This window comes from Ixodes scapularis, unplaced genomic scaffold, assembly GCF_016920785.2.
Source record: "Ixodes scapularis isolate PalLabHiFi unplaced genomic scaffold, ASM1692078v2 PGA_scaffold13__105_contigs__length_92229423, whole genome shotgun sequence".
Lineage (NCBI taxonomy): Eukaryota > Metazoa > Arthropoda > Arachnida > Ixodida > Ixodidae > Ixodes > Ixodes scapularis.
In genome coordinates, this window is record NW_024609839.1 from 64,479,032 (window position 1) to 64,497,932 (window position 18,901).

The 18,901-nt window shown below is 47.6% G+C and overlaps 1 protein-coding gene and 1 pseudogene across 1 annotated transcript in view; one reads left to right on the forward strand and one right to left on the reverse strand.

Annotated features, from left to right (window-relative positions):
* Positions 1-632: 632 nt before the first annotated feature.
* Positions 633-2,450, reverse strand: LOC115309672 (annotated as a pseudogene).
* Positions 2,451-9,834: 7,384 nt separating this feature from the next.
* LOC120845218 (monocarboxylate transporter 11) overlaps positions 9,835-18,901 on the forward strand; it is a 29,598-nt gene continuing 20,531 nt past the window's right edge. The window contains exon 1 of the mRNA XM_040217039.3: positions 9,835-9,988. The gene's annotated coding sequence lies outside the window, so the exon portion shown is untranslated. The remainder of the gene's footprint in view (positions 9,989-18,901) is intronic.

The window sequence follows — 18,901 nt, forward strand, 5'->3', positions numbered from 1 at the left end:
ACGATTGGCTTGAGTTAGCGTCGCCAACTACTGGTTTTCGACGCTTTATAGTAAGAACGTAGACGTGGTTTCTCTGCAGGGACGGCCAACGTGACAATAAGGCATGGGCTTACTGCTGGTCCCAGCCTTGGACTAGTAAACCATGATCTCAGCGGCAGCGAGGTTGTCACAAAGTCCCGATAATTTGGTTCCCTATGATGATTTTTGTGGTTGCATGGAACCGACAGGTTTGACGAGCTTGAGAAAACAGTAACAAAAGTGGAGCGAGCTGGCAAGGAAAGTTTCTTCAAAGGCGAATTTCTTTCTTACCACTGAGATTTCGAATTTCGGAAGAATCGATAACTATTCAGGCGTTTTCAAATAATATTGTTGTGTACCGAAGGCAGCTAATAACTATCTTAGCGCTGCACGTTTTCTTCGGTTTATGTTTGCGTGGTTACAAATTCATCCCGACCACTGAACCAACAATCATTCAGAACATCAGATATCCCAAGGCACGATGACCATCCACTTGATGTTTCTTTCAATCAGGCTGCTCTACCTCTGCGGTAAATGCAATGCTATAGTAAATACGCCAGACTGGTAATTCGCCCCCCATAAAAATTCGGTCTTTCTCAAAGGCCTGATAATCATCAGGTCTGGCGAACAGTATGCCGAGTCATGCGAATGCTCGGTGGGCGGAAGCGGGCGATCACGTGACTAACCGAGAAAGCCAGCAAGCTGAGGACGACTCCGACCACCCAGATGACGAAGCAGGGCCGGAGGTCACTCAGTTCCAGTGCTACGTCTCCGGTCTCCGAGGGCCGGGCGTACTTGAATTGACGCCTAACCCTACTCTTAAACTCCGCTATTCCTTCCGCTCGTTGAAACAGACCGGCTTCGAAAGCACGACCGAGGAGTTCCTTTATTGATTTGAAGTAGGGAGAATTCGATCTAATCTGAGGTCCCGTGATCACGGGTGAGGAGATCGTGTCGGTCTCAACGAAGCCGATTCGAAACAGCTCGTCCTTGAGGCTCGCAGCCTGGTCAGAACTAGGCCTGAAAACGATCAAGGTATGCGTGCCACCCCTCACTCGGAGATTTCCTGATTTGTCTGAGCAATCGAAGATCTTGAGATTCGCTCTATTTTTTGCGTTTACAAAGCGGGCAGCAAAATCTTGCATTCCTTCTTCTGGATAGTTTAGGAGGCAAATGCCAGAGGCTCCTTTTTCAACGTCTACTCAGGTCGCGTAATGGGTAAGTTCTCCGCCCAGCGGTACGTTGTATAACAGGGAGGTGAGAACTCCTTTGTACCCTGTGACCAATACTGTTACCGCCAAAGACCATACCCCGAAAAGTATCCTATAAGAGTAAAATGTATCAGCCTGCAAAGGCGCGGTGTACCCCTGCTGCACCAAGGACGCCGCGAAAGGAGCTGCGACCGCGTGATAACCTGGAATTGTTCGACGGAAGCTGTAGGTGACGAAGAAACTGATGAGCGAGCAAAGAATGAAGCAGCTTAAAAGACCCGCCCAGACAAGTATGGCGAAGGGCAAGAAGAGGACAGCTTCCTTCGGCAAAGGTTCCAGCGCTCCAACGTACGTTGCGAAGCAGACTCTGTCGAAATAAAACAGCGTCGATATTGTTGGAAAGTTGATATCTTGCAGAAAAGCAAATGTAAAATAAAAAATCGTTCCTGGATCATACATGTGTTTAGGTAAGTAATATCTGAAGGCTTGCTCAAAACTCATTTGTTTTATCTCTATCGAACAGTTGTAATGAAGCAAACTATCCGTTAACGTGCGAAACGATGGGCTTTGGAAAATCAAGGGCTCCGAGCACGCGATGGTAATTCCTCGTCCCCGAATAGATATGTCTCTGATTAGACTACGGGGAAAGTCATGTTGGTCATTTGTTGTGCAGTTTAGGCACCTGACTGCGTAACTTCCAGCCATCAGTATCTCCTGATCATGCACGACAATGTGAAAATCAGCCCCGCGCCGAAGCTTTTCTAAATTACCCTCCCCTTCCAGAAAGAAATAGCCCACTCTTAAGCTGAGTTCGCGCAGGTTGGTGGGTTCTGTGCTTATAATTGCCCAGTACGGATAGGGAAACAATTTAGAGTAGGCGTCATTAGCTCTGCAAAATATGTGCAGCGCAACCTGTCGGCTTTCGACGGCGCCGCAGGTAAGTAAGTTGCAGACGCCCCTAATTTCGCTGATGATTTTTTGTGAAGTTGGCAGCACCTTTAGCAGCTGGGTCAGCAGGCGAATTTCTTCCACTCCAAACTCTGGCGGTAACATAATGTCCAGGTACGCCGAGCTGGCCGCGCTGAGGAGCAGGTTCCGAAAGCCACGGGAATTCACGATGCCCTTCCAGAACGGACATTCTTCGAGCCCGCTCGTCGGCGTTGTGGCCTGGAACGCATGGAGCAGAGGAACTGTCATCAGTGTTGCCAGAGTGGAATGCATTTCGCGATAAGGTCCACTGATGTTCGAATAAACAGACGATTGTTTGTTCAGTGGCTAAACACTCCGACTGACAAAAAAGAAATAATCGGAACCAGTTGTACGCAACCGTTCCAGGAACGCCGTTCCGTAGAACTGCCGTTCCGTACAACATTGGCCCCAAGTAGCGGCAATGTGGTCGACAAAGGTCGATAACACAATCTTTTGATCTTATTAAAAAGTTGCAAGCCACAAAAATTTATAATTTGTTAAATGACAAGAACAACAAAAAAATATTCATTTCATGTTGTGGTATATGCCATGATAGGGTTCTGCCGTTTCGAAGTCGGGGCCATCTGGAACGCTGATCTATACGGCGTGAGATTTCGCACGCCATCCCATTCGAACTGGCTGTTGACGCTCAGTAAATTTTCCAGTTCCTCTTTTTAGGCAGATACAATGTGGGCACTCATACTGATGAACGTGAGAGTTTTATTCCCGTATTCCATCGTTCTTGAGGAACCGTGTTACGTGAGGTGCCGGTCCTTCGTAGACTGGGCGGAGGTTCGCGTTTCTTCGGCAGCAGACGATCGATAGCAGACACGTTGGAACATAAATATAAGACGAATCCCGTAGGGGCTGCTTACAGGCCCGACGTTCAGATAACGATTCCATCTGAGGTGTTTGGTCACGCGATTTCATTTCGTTAATTTTCCCGCAAGCCAAGGCCGGCGGACCGCGTTAGACTGCACGGAGAGGTTGACACGGCCTCTCCGCGCAGGTTAATTTTCTCGCAAGCCAAGGCCGGCAGTCCGCGAGAGGATAAAGGTGTTTACGCCTGACACGGCTTTTCCGCGCAGTGAACCTGGGGGGGGGGGGGGGGGGGGGGGGGACAAACGGCAAGGTTCAAAGGCCGGTCTACCCTACCCGATGACGTCACTGTAAGTGTCTAAGAGCAAACATCGCAGCTGTTATGATTCGTTCCTTCCCTTACACGTGTCGTGAGATCTGCGTGACATTGTTGGCGTGGCCAATAGCCTTCGGTGTCCAGACACATAATGTTATCAAATACTTCACTATTGAAACACAAGGCGTGTCCAGTCCCTATCATCAATTGCTATCATTCACCAGCTCATAGAATTGCGGCATCTGCCGATAAGAGCGCCGAGGTACCATATACGAAGCGAGGTCCTAATAGGCCACGCCCCGCCCTCCTAAATTTGTCGGTGACTGTATACGTTTTAATCTCCATAGTTTCCTGACCCTCTAATAGAGGGTGCTGACGCACTAGCCGCCGTAACGCGGCTTCAATTTGGATTCGGTTTCGGCGCGCATCGTGGCTGTGTCGGTGCGTTACGTAGTTTTTGCTTAGTTTCTTGGTACAGATGTGTCTCTTGTGATACACAACCAACAATACAGTGGTACTACTTTAAAAACCACGAAGCGATTTCGAACTAAATTGTAGACTTTTCTTCTTTTTTTTTTTTTACTAACACCTCATGTGGTCATGTTCGTCGTTCGGCCAGCATCAGCGGAGAAACGACTGAACTGAATCGAGAGGAGGACTACTATAGTATACAGCCCTACCGACTGACATCAGCTTCCAAAGTAATGAACTAATGAAGAGACTGATGCATGCCATCATCGTAAAGAACCATGTCGACAACCTGATTTACATTGTGTGGAATCGCTTTGAACAAATTAACCCAGCGAGGTTAGTACTCACCCATTAATTTTCAAGGACAGCAACTTTTTTCTAAACATCGCCGACTGAGAAAACCTCATGTATAGACGCGTAGAATGTAAAAGAATAAGCAAGAACGTATCCACCTCTCTTTTGAACGAAAAATAAAAATAAAGAAATGAAGAATTTTAGGTATGTTTAGATGGTCAGCAAGAAAAAACAAAATTTTGAACGACCATGCCAGTGGCGTGGCCAGGGGCAATGAATGGGTGCTACAGCGTCGTCGTCGACCGCTGTACCAAGTGCAATGTACAGTTCTTCTACATTTATAAATAAACTCATCAAGCGAATGTTTATAACACAAAAAGGATTACACTATAGTATATTAAAATGCAACTGCTTTCGATTTTCATGAAGGCAGAGCACGATGCTTTCGAGAGACACCCATAGTGACTATGTTGTTCGCGTATTAACATCCTAAATGCGCGATCATAAACGTTACACCTGTTATTGGGAATGTTCCGACACTAACCCCAAGAAAACATGCTCTGTCATAAATAATTCGCTTATCAACTCTCGTGCTAATCTACAAGCTCCACGTGCGCCACTGCTAAGGCTGATTCCTGAGCGTTTTCTAGCCTACACACACGTATGCGCGACGCCGCCTAAGGAAATAGCCAAAACGTGTTATATAATAAATTGGGGAAGTTGTGCACATAATGATGACACGAAACTAGGAAATAAACATAAGCGACACTTTACAGACCAAGGCCAAATATTACGGTGAAACACGATGGAAAGCACAAATACAACTCATTCAGCAAGGCGCGCAGGCGTGAGTGGAGCGTCGAGCTAAAGCCACCTTATGGCGGCCGCATCACGTGATTCCAAGATGGCAGCGCCCATGCGACGGAGGTTGTTAAGGTCTATAGGAGATTGCATTCCCCTTCGCTCGTTTGCATTGGAATGTGCGCCTACAGCGCCAAATCCTCCCCTAGCGGAGCGGAAACCCCCCGTCCCAGAGAATTCGCATGCATGCGCAATGCGCATCACGCTGTAGGCTGTTGCGTTTTCGCGCTGCGCCGAGGGAGAGGGCCGACGCACCGAAATACCGAATTCGCCAAGATAGCAGAGACAGCTGTCTCTGCTCCTCTCTCGACGTTTTTTTTTTTTTTTTTTTTCCACGACGATAGATGGTGGCAGCCACCCTCCCAATTGAAAGGTGAAATCCTCGAGGTAGCGCGCGTCCGGTCGTTCCAACTACGCTAAAGCCGTCGGCGCCAAGTCCATTGGGTTTTCTTAAAGTAAAATGCATTTTCTAGCAGGGTATTTGGAGTTACTTTCCAGGTTGTGCAGGGGGAACATTGGAAAGGCCTTTGGAACGATAAAGCTTCCTGGATAGCAATGGCGTTTTTATTTTTCGGCGTCACCTGGAGATGTGGCAAGTGTGTGCACAAAATGGACACGAGTGCTGCGTCATCGTTCCTCACTAAGTGTACACGAATTCCAGCCGAACTTTAAGATGCATCCACCGTAGCATCGGTTATGTTATGTTATTTTAATTTATTTAATGAATATGTTGCGGCTTTCGGTGAAAGCATTAGCAGGAGGGAAATTTTTCGTAAAATATACACAATAAATACACCCCCAAAGTTTGATCTAAACTTATATCTTATGAAGTGCGTTATCAAAACTGGTGAGTAGTGAAAGCGTGAAAATATCGCTTGAAAGTGAATTCCTCTCCTGAATTGTCCAAGGGAAAAATAAATATTTAAAAACATTTATGTTAAAATCTGTATTGCCGAAGTGATCTGGTGTGGCCGATTCTTGCCGATCTGGTCGATGAGAAGGTGATATATTGTTCAATTCAAATATTAAACTTGCCGCGGATAAAAGATCACAGAAGTTTTAATCTATTAATGTTTGACGTTGTTTTTAAATTCTTCATATTGGCGTCTAGGCAAGTGTGCCCCAGAATTCCGTTTTCTAATTGTGTTGAAGATGAACTTATGAGCTTAGGTTTAGGCGGAAGATACCTGCTCGGTTCCTTCATCAGGGGTAACTAACCGCCGAATTCAGAAACCTGACTCAAACTACACTCAAACTGAAGGGCCCCTGCACTTCCTGGAGGAAGGCGCGAGGGCCGGGGCTGGCCAATCGCGAGGACGGATCCGCCGTCGCGATTGGCCGGCGCCGGCCCTCGCGCCTTCCTCGAGGAAGTGGAGGGGCCCTTCAGTTTGAGTGTAGTTTGAGTGAGGTTTCTGAATTCGGCGGTAAATCGCGAATAGCAGCGGCAGTTTTAATCTTCTTCTTAGTTGTTTTCGACCCCAGTTTTCTTCTTCTTTTATACAGATGGTTTCTCGCTTGTAGCCGTCGTCAGATGGCGCAATCCATGGACGTCCACCGTTGGCAAAGCAGTCAGGGACTTGTTTATGTTTTCCGGTGTGTGTTGCATGGGTCAAGACTCCAGGAAAAGCCTTTTTTGGAAGTGTGGCTTCGTTTCAATTACTTGCGCGTTTGCGAAGTCGATTGGATGGTCGTGAACTTCGCAGTGTCCCGTGACGGCGCTGCGCTCGCGGTCAAACTTGCGTACGTCGTTTTTATGCTGTGTGACGCGCTGAGAAAAGTTTTTCGTCTCGCCGATGTAAGTAGCGGGACACTTTGCACATGGGATGTTGTAGACCACCATCAGTGCTCTTGTTTTTGGGATGCGATCTTTGGGTCGCAGCATGAATCGTTCCAGTGTGGACACAGGCCTGTGTGACACTTGGATGCCTTCTCTCCTTAGCACACGCGCTAGCGCTTCGCTGGTCCCGCTGACGTAGGGTACGCTGATGCGCGCAATGGGCCGAGGCTGCGTGTGTTGGGATGGCTTTTCGTTTTGGCACGTGCGACCATTGCGACTGCGGCTGGAGGAGCTGTGCGCGTGTGCGCACCGGGGGCTGGCCAGGCTAGCATCCGGTTGAGTCCGCCGAAATCGGCGGAGCGAGTTTTCTCGGGTGCGGATCGAAATCTGGAGTGGTAACTAAAGGCCTGTTCACACATGCAGCGGAGCGCTACAAGCATAGCGCTTACCTCGCGCTAAGCGCGTGCTGACGGGAGCGTTCACCAGCTTTGTATCGCACCGTCAAGACTGTTGCTCATGGCAGACGATAAGTCGCTGACGGCACGTGAGAAGCGCTACATCAGCGCTCCGCTGCATGTGAGAACCGGCCTTGAAACGACTAGGAGGACCACGTCCGTCTCGATTCCGACCGCCCAGTGAAATAGGCGCGCTCCAGAAAAGTCGATCCCAGCGCGCTCCAAAACTACCTGTGGAATATCGCCATAAATAACTCCACGAGCGCGTCATACTGCCGCGAACTGGCGCTGTTTCTTAGATACTCATGACGTGGCGGAATTCCAACAAAGTTTCACGGACCTCCACCAGATGCAGTTTGGAGATCTGTGTATTTGTTTTAAAAATAGTTTTCTTTACTTTTTGCCTGCAGCCCAGAAACGCTAGCCTAGACTAGTATTTCTGGGCTGCCGCTACAACATAGACAACATTAAAACGAAGATACAAGTGAAAAGATTTCGTGTCCATACCTATTAAGACTGAATTTATACCGTGGCGTTCGAATCGCAACCGCGAGTGGATCCGCTCGTTTTCCTCATTAAATGAGCGTCAATTTCTACTGGATCTTTAAGCAGCCGCGTGAACCGCGACTTCCACCACGCTTTTTTTTTTCTTCTTTTTTGCTGCACGAGCTCTGTCGCGACTGCGAAATCGCAAGTAAAGTCGCACCCTTTAAACCGGGCTTCAGCGTGAGTGCAATGATACAGCCCGTAGACAAATGCTGACACACGGTTGTAAACGGCTGTGGCACGTGCATGACCGAACGCTGCAGCGCAGCTTTATGCTCGATGAAAGTACGGTACGGTCGGTCGCGTCGTACGTACGCTTTCGCGCCCCCTGGCCGAGAGCAACAGGCCTATGATCTTCAACGTTCGTTCGATGATAGGCGTGGCTTCTTAATAAATTAAAAAAAAAAAAGATTTAATTGTGAAGTGTCTAGAAACAAACACTTCTGATATACTTGGATCTCTGATTGAAAATAAAATTCCATTGTGACTTAATGGCAACTTACAGTTCTAAGGTAGTTCGGGGAAAGATGCCTCACAACTTCGGAGAGCAAGTATAACTTGTCATTCCTTTGCATTGTCTGCAAGGTTTTTGGAATTCCAAGGGGTACAGTGGGAATTTGTTTATGACGCTAACTAAACTTACGCGGCGTAAAAGTCCCGCAAAATCTTAAATTACGATCATGTGTGGTCCTTTATTTTTCTTCCTAAGACAGTGACATATCGTATATGTCTTAGTCAAAAGGGCGTGTGACGATGTCTTCTCGCGTTTTTAGTAGAAAAAAGTGCGACTATGGGCCTCCTATATACTGACAAAGCCTGGCAGATCGCCACGAGAAACGGCCGCCAAAAAGGAAAAGGTGGAACCGCGCACAACGGATGAGAGGAGATCCACGTGACTGGTGCCCCCACTACGGCGAAACGCCGGTACACACGCTGCGGTGAGACACCGAAACACACTCCCGAGCGAACAAGTGTGTTTCGGGTCCTCGCCGCTACAAAAGCTGTGCGCTGACGTCCAGGTTCCGCGAGAAAGTGTTCTTTGATGCTCTGTGCTACCAGATCCTCGCGCTCCAAATCTGGGACCGGAATACTCAATGGCTCCGTCGTCGAACTGCCAGGCTTTGTGAGTATACAGGAGGCTACAGTCCCACGCATGGATTTAATTCCAGATTTTATAGGATGGATGGGAAGCGTTATCATCATCAAGCGACGAATGTAAAAATACACTTTAGAGCCCCTTTATCAGGTACCTCGAGACATCGACCTCTAGATGACGGTTCAGGTGACGATTGTGTGGCGATAAAAAAGCACGCGACAGAATTATCAACAACAATTCTGTGGCGTCTCCTTGCGTGCCTTGAGTCTTTGTTAACAGGTCAGGGAGATATATGACATGAATGCGAGCGCGGATGGGTCTAACACTGCGTGGACATTAGCTCTGCGGCCGTGGACGACCGGTGCTTCAAGATACCTGTTTAGGGACCCGATTTGTACCTCCCCCCACACCCTTTTTGACCTAGAACACACTACACAAAGTACGCAAACCCTGATTTATATAATCCTGGATAAACCCCTAGCTCCAATCATTACGCTGATAAAACTAGCGATGCGTTTCGAAAGTCTGCTAATTCAAGTATACTTGTTCCGTTAAAATTTGTCACTTCCCTAGTTAGATGCCACGGTTTAGGTTCTTTAAAAAATAAAATTCAATGCATAATGAGGTTAGATTGCCGAGCCAGGGGGTTTATCTAGGACTGTCAATCTGGCGGTGTGCTGTACGTTTCTGGAAGGGGCTCAAAGGGGTCCGTACACCATAGGTTTTCGTTCTTTGTGTAGGGACATTCTGGATCTAAAAAAAGTGGCGGGGGGAGGATACAAATTGGGTGTCGTAACCATTATATCTAAGTACAGGTCGTCCCAAAAATCATCGTACTCCCGGGAACTGGAACAGTTTGACAGACGGCAGTGCCTCTTTGTTTTTGAAGTTGCTATCTGAATCACACCAACACACTTTCCTTCTTTTTTTTTTCTTGCCAGCTGATAATGCGCTGGATGATCGTATACGGCTACCCAGATAACAACGAAAATAACAGCAAGCGCTCCTCACTTCCCCAGGCCTTGATGCGCGTGTAAAGGAGCAGTTCAAGGATCGGAGAGAGGTGCTTTTACAGTTGCTCCTGCTTTTGCGCCGAATGTCTTAGCTACAAAAACTGCAACGGACGGAAACCGAAAGGAACCTACGATCAAACAGGTAAGTCTTTCTACCTGACTTCAGAAGCCGCATTATGCCCAGTGTTTGAAGTAACGCGTTAAAAGTAACGACGTTACTAGTAACATGTTATGTTTCTCGGTAATGTATACGAATGTAATCGTTAGAGTCCGAAATGACTAACGCTTAGTTAATTTTTTTTTTACTGTTTCGCGGTATCGTTTATTAAATTACGTTTCTCGTTAGTTTTGATTAAAATTAGTCACGTTTTGTTCCATTTAAAGGGGCAACGCGCCGCAACAACATCGTTGTATTCTGGGATAAAAAAAAAAAAAGAAAGCCGTTTACAACTTTCTGTAGCGCCGAGTTAGAGCACAGCTCTTGAGGAGGAGGAGGGGACTGTGCTCCTCCTGCGTACCTTCCCCGCTGAACTTAGCAGAAAATTTTTCCCGCCAACGTGGCTGAAATTCGAGGTTGAGAAGTTCAGGAATAGTTGCGCTGATTCTGTCCCTGGCGTAGAGGATTCCTGACTCAAATACTTCCTCGCGCTTCTTCGTTCTTGCAGTAAATCACAGTTAGTCTGGCGAAAAAAAATAAGCGAGAAGCGCGTCGCAAGGATCACGAGCAAGTTCTAGACAACTCCTAGCGCCCGTCATGTCCCGACACCACGAAAGCTAAAAATGTTGAGCTACATATGATAGCGCCGGCGAAGTGGAATTCCTCTCTTCACTCCAAAGTGAACAAACAGACAATTTTTAATGTCCCAGCTTTCCAACCGCTTCCGCTCTGTTCTGTCCGCCATCGCGAAGGGATTCTTCAGCTTTCAACGTTACTCTACTCGTGGGCAATCCGCGGAAAGTGCTACGTTTAAAACGCAGTGACTGGGCATCACGGTGAGGCAACAAAACGCAGGTCATCGTGACTAAAATCTGACGCCCAGAAAAAGGGTTTAAAAGACACTTAAGATTGCTTACAAGTAGGAATGCGAAAGGCATTCCTACACACAGCGCATTCCTACAAGCAGCGCGGCCTGCCTTCCATTTCCACACCACGCTCCGGCAGTTACATCACGCTCCCCCACTGTGCAGGCGCAGCAACCCCGCCGGTTCCTCGGCTTTCGTGACGATGCATCTGCGTTCCTCCGCTTTTCTTTGTGTTTTATTTTTCCTGAGGCGCGTCCGCTTTGACATTGAGCTCCCCACTGGCTTCCGTGACGAAGTATCTGCGTTGCTGTGCTTTTGGCCAAAGGGACTTGAGGTGCAGTTTCGCTCAGCCAATGGAAATTGGATGCCGTTTCGCTCAGCCAATGGAAATTGGATGCCGTTTCGCTCAGCCAATGGAAATTGGATGCCATTTCGCTCAGCCAATGGAAATTGGATGCCGTTTCGCTCAGCCAATGGAAATTGGATGCCGTTTCGCTCAGCCAATGGAAATTGGATGCCATTTCGCTCAGCCAATGGAAATTGGATGCCATTTCGCTCAGCCAATGGAAATTGGATGCCATTTCGCTCAGCCAATGGAAATTGGATGCCATTTCGCTCAGCCAATGGAAATTGGATGCCATTTCGCTCAGCCAATGGAAATTGGATGACATTTCGCTCAGCCAATGGAAATTGGATGCCGTTTCGCTCAGCCAATGGAAATTGGATGCCGTTTCGCTCAGCCAATGGAAATTGGATGCCATTTCGCTCAGCCAATGGAAATTGGATGCCGTTTCGCTCAGCCAATGGAAATTGGATGCCGTTTCGCTCAGCCAATGGAAATTGGATGCCATTTCGCTCAGCCAATGGAAATTGGATGCCATTTCGCTCAGCCAATGGAAATTGGATGCCATTTCGCTCAGCCAATGGAAATTGGATGCCATTTCGCTCAGCCAATGGAAATTGGATGACATTTCGCTAAGCCAATGGAAATTGGATGCCATTTCGCTCAGCCAATGGAAATTGGATGCCATTTCGCTCAGCCAATGGAAATTGGATGCCATTTCGCTCAGCCAATGGAAATTGGATGCCGTTTCGCTCAGCCAATGGAAATTGGATGCCATTTCGCTCAGCCAATGGAAATTGGATGCCATTTCGCTCAGCCAATGGAAATTGGATGCCATTTCGCTCAGCCAATGGAAATTGGATGCCATTTCGCTCAGCCAATGGAAATTGGATGCCATTTCGCTCAGCCAATGGAAATTGGATGCCATTTCGCTCAGCCAATGGAAATTGGATGCCGTTTCGCTCAGCCAATGGAAATTGGATGCCATTTCGCTCAGCCAATGGAAATTGGATGCCATTTCGCTCAGCCAATGGAAATTGGATGCCATTTCGCTCAGCCAATGGAAATTGGATGCCATTTCGCTCAGCCAATGGAAATTGGATGCCATTTCGCTCAGCCAATGGAAATTGGATGCCGTTTCGCTCAGCCAATGGAAATTGGATGCCATTTCGCTCAGCCAATGGAAATTGGATGCCATTTCGCTCAGCCAATGGAAATTGGATGCCATTTCGCTCAGCCAATGGAAATTGGATGCCATTTCGCTCAGCCAATGGAAATTGGATGCCGTTTCGCTCAGCCAATGGAAATTGGATGCCGTTTCGCTCAGCCAATGGAAATTGGATGCCATTTCGCTCAGCCAATGGAAATTGGATGCCATTTCGCTCAGCCAATGGAAATTGGATGCCATTTCGCTCAGCCAATGGAAATTGGATGCCATTTCGCTCAGCCAATGGAAATTGGATGCCGTTTCGCTCAGCCAATGGAAATTGGATGCCATTTCGCTCAGCCAATGGAAATTGGATGCCATTTCGCTCAGCCAATGGAAATTGGATGCCATTTCGCTCAGCCAATGGAAATTGGATGCCATTTCACTCAGCCAATGGAAATTGGATGCCATTTCGCTCAGCCAATGGAAATTGGATGCCATTTCGCTCAGCCAATGGAAATTGGATGCCATTTCGCTCAGCCAATGGAAATTGGATGCCATTTCGCTCAGCCAATGGAAATTGGATGCCATTTCGCTCAGCCAATGGAAATTGGATGCCATTTCGCTCAGCCAATGGAAATTGGATGCCGTTTCGCTCAGCCAATGGAAATTGGATGCCATTTCGCTCAGCCAATGGAAATTGGATGCCATTTCGCTCAGCCAATGGAAATTGGATGCCATTTCGCTCAGCCAATGGAAATTGGATGCCATTTCGCTCAGCCAATGGACATTGGATGCCATTTCGCTCAGCCAATGGAAATTGGATGCCATTTCGCTCAGCCAATGGAAATTGGATGCCATTTCGCTCAGCCAATGGAAATTGGATGCCATTTCGCTCAGCCAATGGAAATTGGATGCCATTTCGCTCAGCCAATGGAAATTGGATGCCGTTTCGCTCAGCCAATGGAAATTGGATGCCATTTCGCTCAGCCAATGGAAATTGGATGCCATTTCGCTCAGCCAATGGAAATTGGATGCCATTTCGCTCAGCCAATGGAAATTGGATGCCGTTTCGCTCAGCCAATGGAAATTGGATGCCATTTCGCTCAGCCAATGGAAATTGGATGCCATTTCGCTCAGCCAATGGAAATTGGATGCCATTTCGCTCAGCCAATGGAAATTGGATGCCGTTTCGCTCAGCCAATGGAAATTGGATGCCATTTCGCTCAGCCAATGGAAATTGGATGCCATTTCGCTCAGCCAATGGAAATTGGATGCCATTTCGCTCAGCCAATGGAAATTGGATGCCGTTTCGCTCAGCCAATGGAAATTGGATGCCATTTCGCTCAGCCAATGGAAATTGGATGCCATTTCGCTCAGCCAATGGAAATTGGATGCCATTTCGCTCAGCCAATGGAAATTGGATGCCGTTTCGCTCAGCCAATGGAAATTGGATGCCATTTCGCTCAGCCAATGGAAATTGGATGCCATTTCGCTCAGCCAATGGAAATTGGATGCCATTTCGCTCAGCCAATGGAAATTGGATGCCATTTCGCTCAGCCAATGGAAATTGGATGCCATTTCGCTCAGCCAATGGAAATTGGATGCCATTTCGCTCAGCCAATGGAAATTGGATGTCATTTCGCTCAGCCAATGGAAATTGGATGCCATTTCGCTCAGCCAATGGAAATTGGATGCCGTTTCGCTCAGCCAATGGAAATTGGATGCCATTTCGCTCAGCCAATGGAAATTGGATGCCATTTCGCTCAGCCAATGGAAATTGGATGCCATTTCGCTCAGCCAATGGAAATTGGATGCCATTTCGCTCAGCCAATGGAAATTGGATGCCATTTCGCTCAGCCAATGGAAATTGGATGCCATTTCGCTCAGCCAATGGAAATTGGATGCCATTTCGCTCAGCCAATGGAAATTGGATGCCGTTTCGCTCAGCCAATGGAAATTGGATGCCGTTTCGCTCAGCCAATGGAAATTGGATGCCATTTCGCTCAGCCAATGGAAATTGGATGCCATTTCGCTCAGCCAATGGAAATTGGATGCCATTTCGCTCAGCCAATGGAAATTGGATGCCATTTCGCTCAGCCAATGGAAATTGGATGCCATTTCGCTCAGCCAATGGAAATTGGATGCCATTTCGCTCAGCCAATGGAAATTGGATGCCATTTCGCTCAGCCAATGGAAATTGGATGCCATTTCGCTCAGCCAATGGAAATTGGATGCCATTTCGCTCAGCCAATGGAAATTGGATGCCATTTCGCTCAGCCAATGGAAATGGGATGCCGTTTCGCTCAGCCAATGGAAATTGGATGCCATTTCGCTCAGCCAATCGAAATTGGATGCCATTTCGCTCAGCCAATGGAAATTGGATGCCATTTCGCTCAGCCAATGGAAATTGGATGCCATTTCGCTCAGCCAATGGAAATTGGATGCCATTTCGCTCAGCCAATGGAAATTGGATGCCATTTCGCTCAGCCAATGGAAATTGGATGCCATTTCGCTCAGCCAATGGAAATTGGATGCCGTTTCGCTCAGCCAATGGAAATTGGATGCCGTTTCGCTCAGCCAATGGAAATTGGATGCCATTTCGCTCAGCCAATGGAAATTGGATGCCATTTCGCTCAGCCAATGGAAATTGGATGCCATTTCGCTCAGCCAATGGAAATTGGATGCCGTTTCGCTCAGCCAATGGAAATTGGATGCCATTTCGCTCAGCCAATGGAAATTGGATGCCATTTCGCTCAGCCAATGGAAATTGGATGCCATTTCGCTCAGCCAATGGAAATTGGATGCCATTTCGCTCAGCCAATGGAAATTGGATGCCGTTTCGCTCAGCCAATGGAAATTGGATGCCATTTCGCTCAGCCAATGGAAATTGGATGCCATTTCGCTCAGCCAATGGAAATTGGATGCCATTTCGCTCAGCCAATGGAAATTGGATGCCGTTTCGCTCAGCCAATGGAAATTGGATGCCATTTCGCTCAGCCAATGGAAATTGGATGCCGTTTCGTTCAGCCAATGGAAATTGGATGCCATTTCGCTCAGCCAATGGAAACTGGATGCCATTTCGCTCAGCCAATGGAAATTGGATGCCGTTTCGCTCAGCCAATGGAAATTGGATGCCGTTTCGCTCAGCCAATGGAAATTGGATGCCGTTTCGCTCAGCCAATGGAAATTGGATGCCATTTCGCTCAGCCAATGGAAATTGGATGCCATTTCGCTCAGCCAATGGAAATTGGATGCCATTTCGCTCAGCCAATGGAAATTGGATGCCATTTCGCTCAGCCAATGGAAATTGGATGCCATTTCGCTCAGCCAATGGAAATTGGATGCCGTTTCGCTCAGCCAATGGAAATTGGATGCCATTTCGCTCAGCCAATGGAAATTGGATGCCATTTCGCTCAGCCAATGGAAATTGGATGCCATTTCGCTCAGCCAATGGAAATTGGATGCCATTTCGCTCAGCCAATGGAAATTGGATGCCATTTCGCTCAGCCAATGGAAATTGGATGCCATTTCGCTCAGCCAATGGAAATTGGATGCCATTTCGCTCAGCCAATGGAAATTGGATGCCATTTCGCTCAGCCAATGGAAATTGGATGCCGTTTCGCTCAGCCAATGGAAATTGGATGCCATTTCGCTCAGCCAATGGAAATTGGATGCCATTTCGCTCAGCCAATGGAAATTGGATGCCATTTCGCTCAGCCAATGGAAATTGGATGCCATTTCGCTCAGCCAATGGAAATTGGATGCCATTTCGCTCAGCCAATGGAAATTGGATGCCATTTCGCTCAGCCAATGGAAATTGGATGCCATTTCGCTCAGCCAATGGAAATTGGATGCCATTTCGCTCAGCCAATGGAAATTGGATGCCATTTCGCTCAGCCAATGGAAATTGGATGCCATTTCGCTCAGCCAATGGAAATTGGATGCCATTTCGCTCAGCCAATGGAAATTGGATGCCATTTCGCTCAGCCAATGGAAATTGGATGCCGTTTCGCTCAGCCAATGGAAATTGGATGCCATTTCGCTCAGCCAATGGAAATTGGATGCCGTTTCGCTCAGCCAATGGAAATTGAATGCCGTTTCGCTCAGCCAATGGAAATTGGATGCCGTTTCGCTCAGCCAATGGAAATTGGATGCCGTTTCGCTCAGCCAATGGAAATTGGATGCCATTTCGCTCAGCCAATGGAAATTGGATGCCGTTTCGCTCAGCCAATGGAAATTGGATGCCGTTTCGCTCAGCCAATGGAAATTGGATGCCGTTTCGCTCAGCCAATGGAAATTGGATGCCATTTCGCTCAGCCAATGGAAATTGGATGCCGTTTCGCTCAGCCAATGGAAATTGGATGCCGTTTCGCTCAGCCAATGGAAATTGGATGCCGTTTCGCTCAGCCAATGGAAATTGGATGCCATTTCGCTCAGCCAATGGAAATTGGATGCCATTTCGCTCAGCCAATGGAAATTGGATGCCATTTCGCTCAGCCAATGGAAATTGGATGCCGTTTCGCTCAGCCAATGGAAATTGGATGCCATTTCGCTCAGCCAATGGAAATTGGATGCCGTTTCGCTCAGCCAATGGAAATTGGATGCCGTTTCGCTCAGCCAATGGAAATTGAATGCCGTTTCGCTCAGCCAATGGAAATTGGATGCCGTTTCGCTCAGCCAATGGAAATTGGATGCCGTTTCGCTCAGCCAATGGAAATTGGATGCCGTTTCGCTCAGCCAATGGAAATTGGATGCCATTTCGCTCAGCCAATGGAAATTGGATGCCATTTCGCTCAGCCAATGGAAATTGGATGCCATTTCGCTCAGCCAATGGAAATTGGATGCCATTTCGCTCAGCCAATGGAAATTGGATGCCATTTCGCTCAGCCAATGGAAATTGGATGCCATTTCGCTCAGCCAATGGAAATTGGATGCCATTTCGCTCAGCCAATGGAAATTGGATGCCATTTCGCTCAGCCAATGGAAATTGGATGCCATTTCGCTCAGCCAATGGAAATTGGATGCCGTTTCGCTCAGCCAATGGAAATTGGATGCCATTTCGCTCAGCCAATGGAAATTGGATGCCGTTTCGCTCAGCCAATGGAAATTGGATGCCGTTTCGCTCAGCCAATGGAAATTGGATGCCATTTCGCTCAGCCAATGGAAATTGGATGCCATTTCGCTCAGCCAATGGAAATTGAATGCCATTTCGCTCAGCCAATGGAAATTGGATGCCATTTCGCTCAGCCAATGGAAATTGGATGCCATTTCGCTCAGCCAATGGAAATTGGATGCCGTTTCGCTCAGCCAATGGAAATTGGATGCCGTTTCGCTCAGCCAATGGAAATTGGATGCCGTTTCGCTCAGCCAATGGAAATTGGATGCCATTTCGCTCAGCCAATGGAAATTGGATGCCATTTCGCTCAGCCAATGGAAATTGGATGCCATTTCGCTCAGCCAATGGAAATTGGATGCCATTTCGCTCAGCCAATGGAAATTGGATGCCATTTCGCTCAGCCAATGGAAATTGGATGCCATTTCGCTCAGCCAATGGAAATTGGATGCCATTTCGCTCAGCCAATGGAAATTGGATGCCATTTCGCTCAGCCAATGGAAATTGGATGCCATTTCGCTCAGCCAATGGAAATTGGATGCCGTTTCGCTCAGCCAATGGAAATTGGATGCCATTTCGCTCAGCCAATGGAAATTGGATGCCGTTTCGCTCAGCCAATGGAAATTGGATGCCGTTTCGCTCAGCCAATGGAAATTGGATGCCATTTCGCTCAGCCAATGGAAATTGGATGCCATTTCGCTCAGCCAATGGAAATTGGATGCCATTTCGCTCAGCCAATGGAAATTGGATGCCGTTTCGCTCAGCCAATGGAAATTGGATGCCATTTCGCTCAGCCAATGGAAATTGGATGCCATTTCGCTCAGCCAATGGAAATTGGATGCCATTTCGCTCAGCCAATGGAAATTGGATGCCATTTCGCTCAGCCAATGGAAATTGGATGCCATTTCGCTCAGCCAATGGAAATTGGATGCCGTTTCGCTCAGCCAATGGAAATTGGATGCCGTTTCGCTCAGCCAATGGAAATTGGATGCCGTTTCGCTCAGCCAATGGAAATTGGATGCCATTTCGCTCAGCCAATGGAAATTGGATGCCGTTTCGCTCAGCCAATGGAAATTGGATGCCATTTCGCTCAGCCAATGGAAATTGGATGCCATTTCGCTCAGTCAATGGAAATTGGATGCCATTTCGCTCAGCCAATGGAAATTGGATGCCATTTCGCTCAGCCAATGGAAATTGGATGCCGTTTCGCTCAGCCAATGGAAATTGGATGCCGTTTCGCTCAGCCAATGGAAATTGGATGCCATTTCGCTCAGCCAATGGAAATTGGATGCCATTTCGCTCAGTCAATGGAAATTGGATGCCATTTCGCTCAGCCAATGGAAATTGGATGCCATTTCGCTCAGCCAATGGAAATTGGATGCCATTTCGCTCAGCCAATGGAAATTGGATGCCGTTTCGCTCAGCC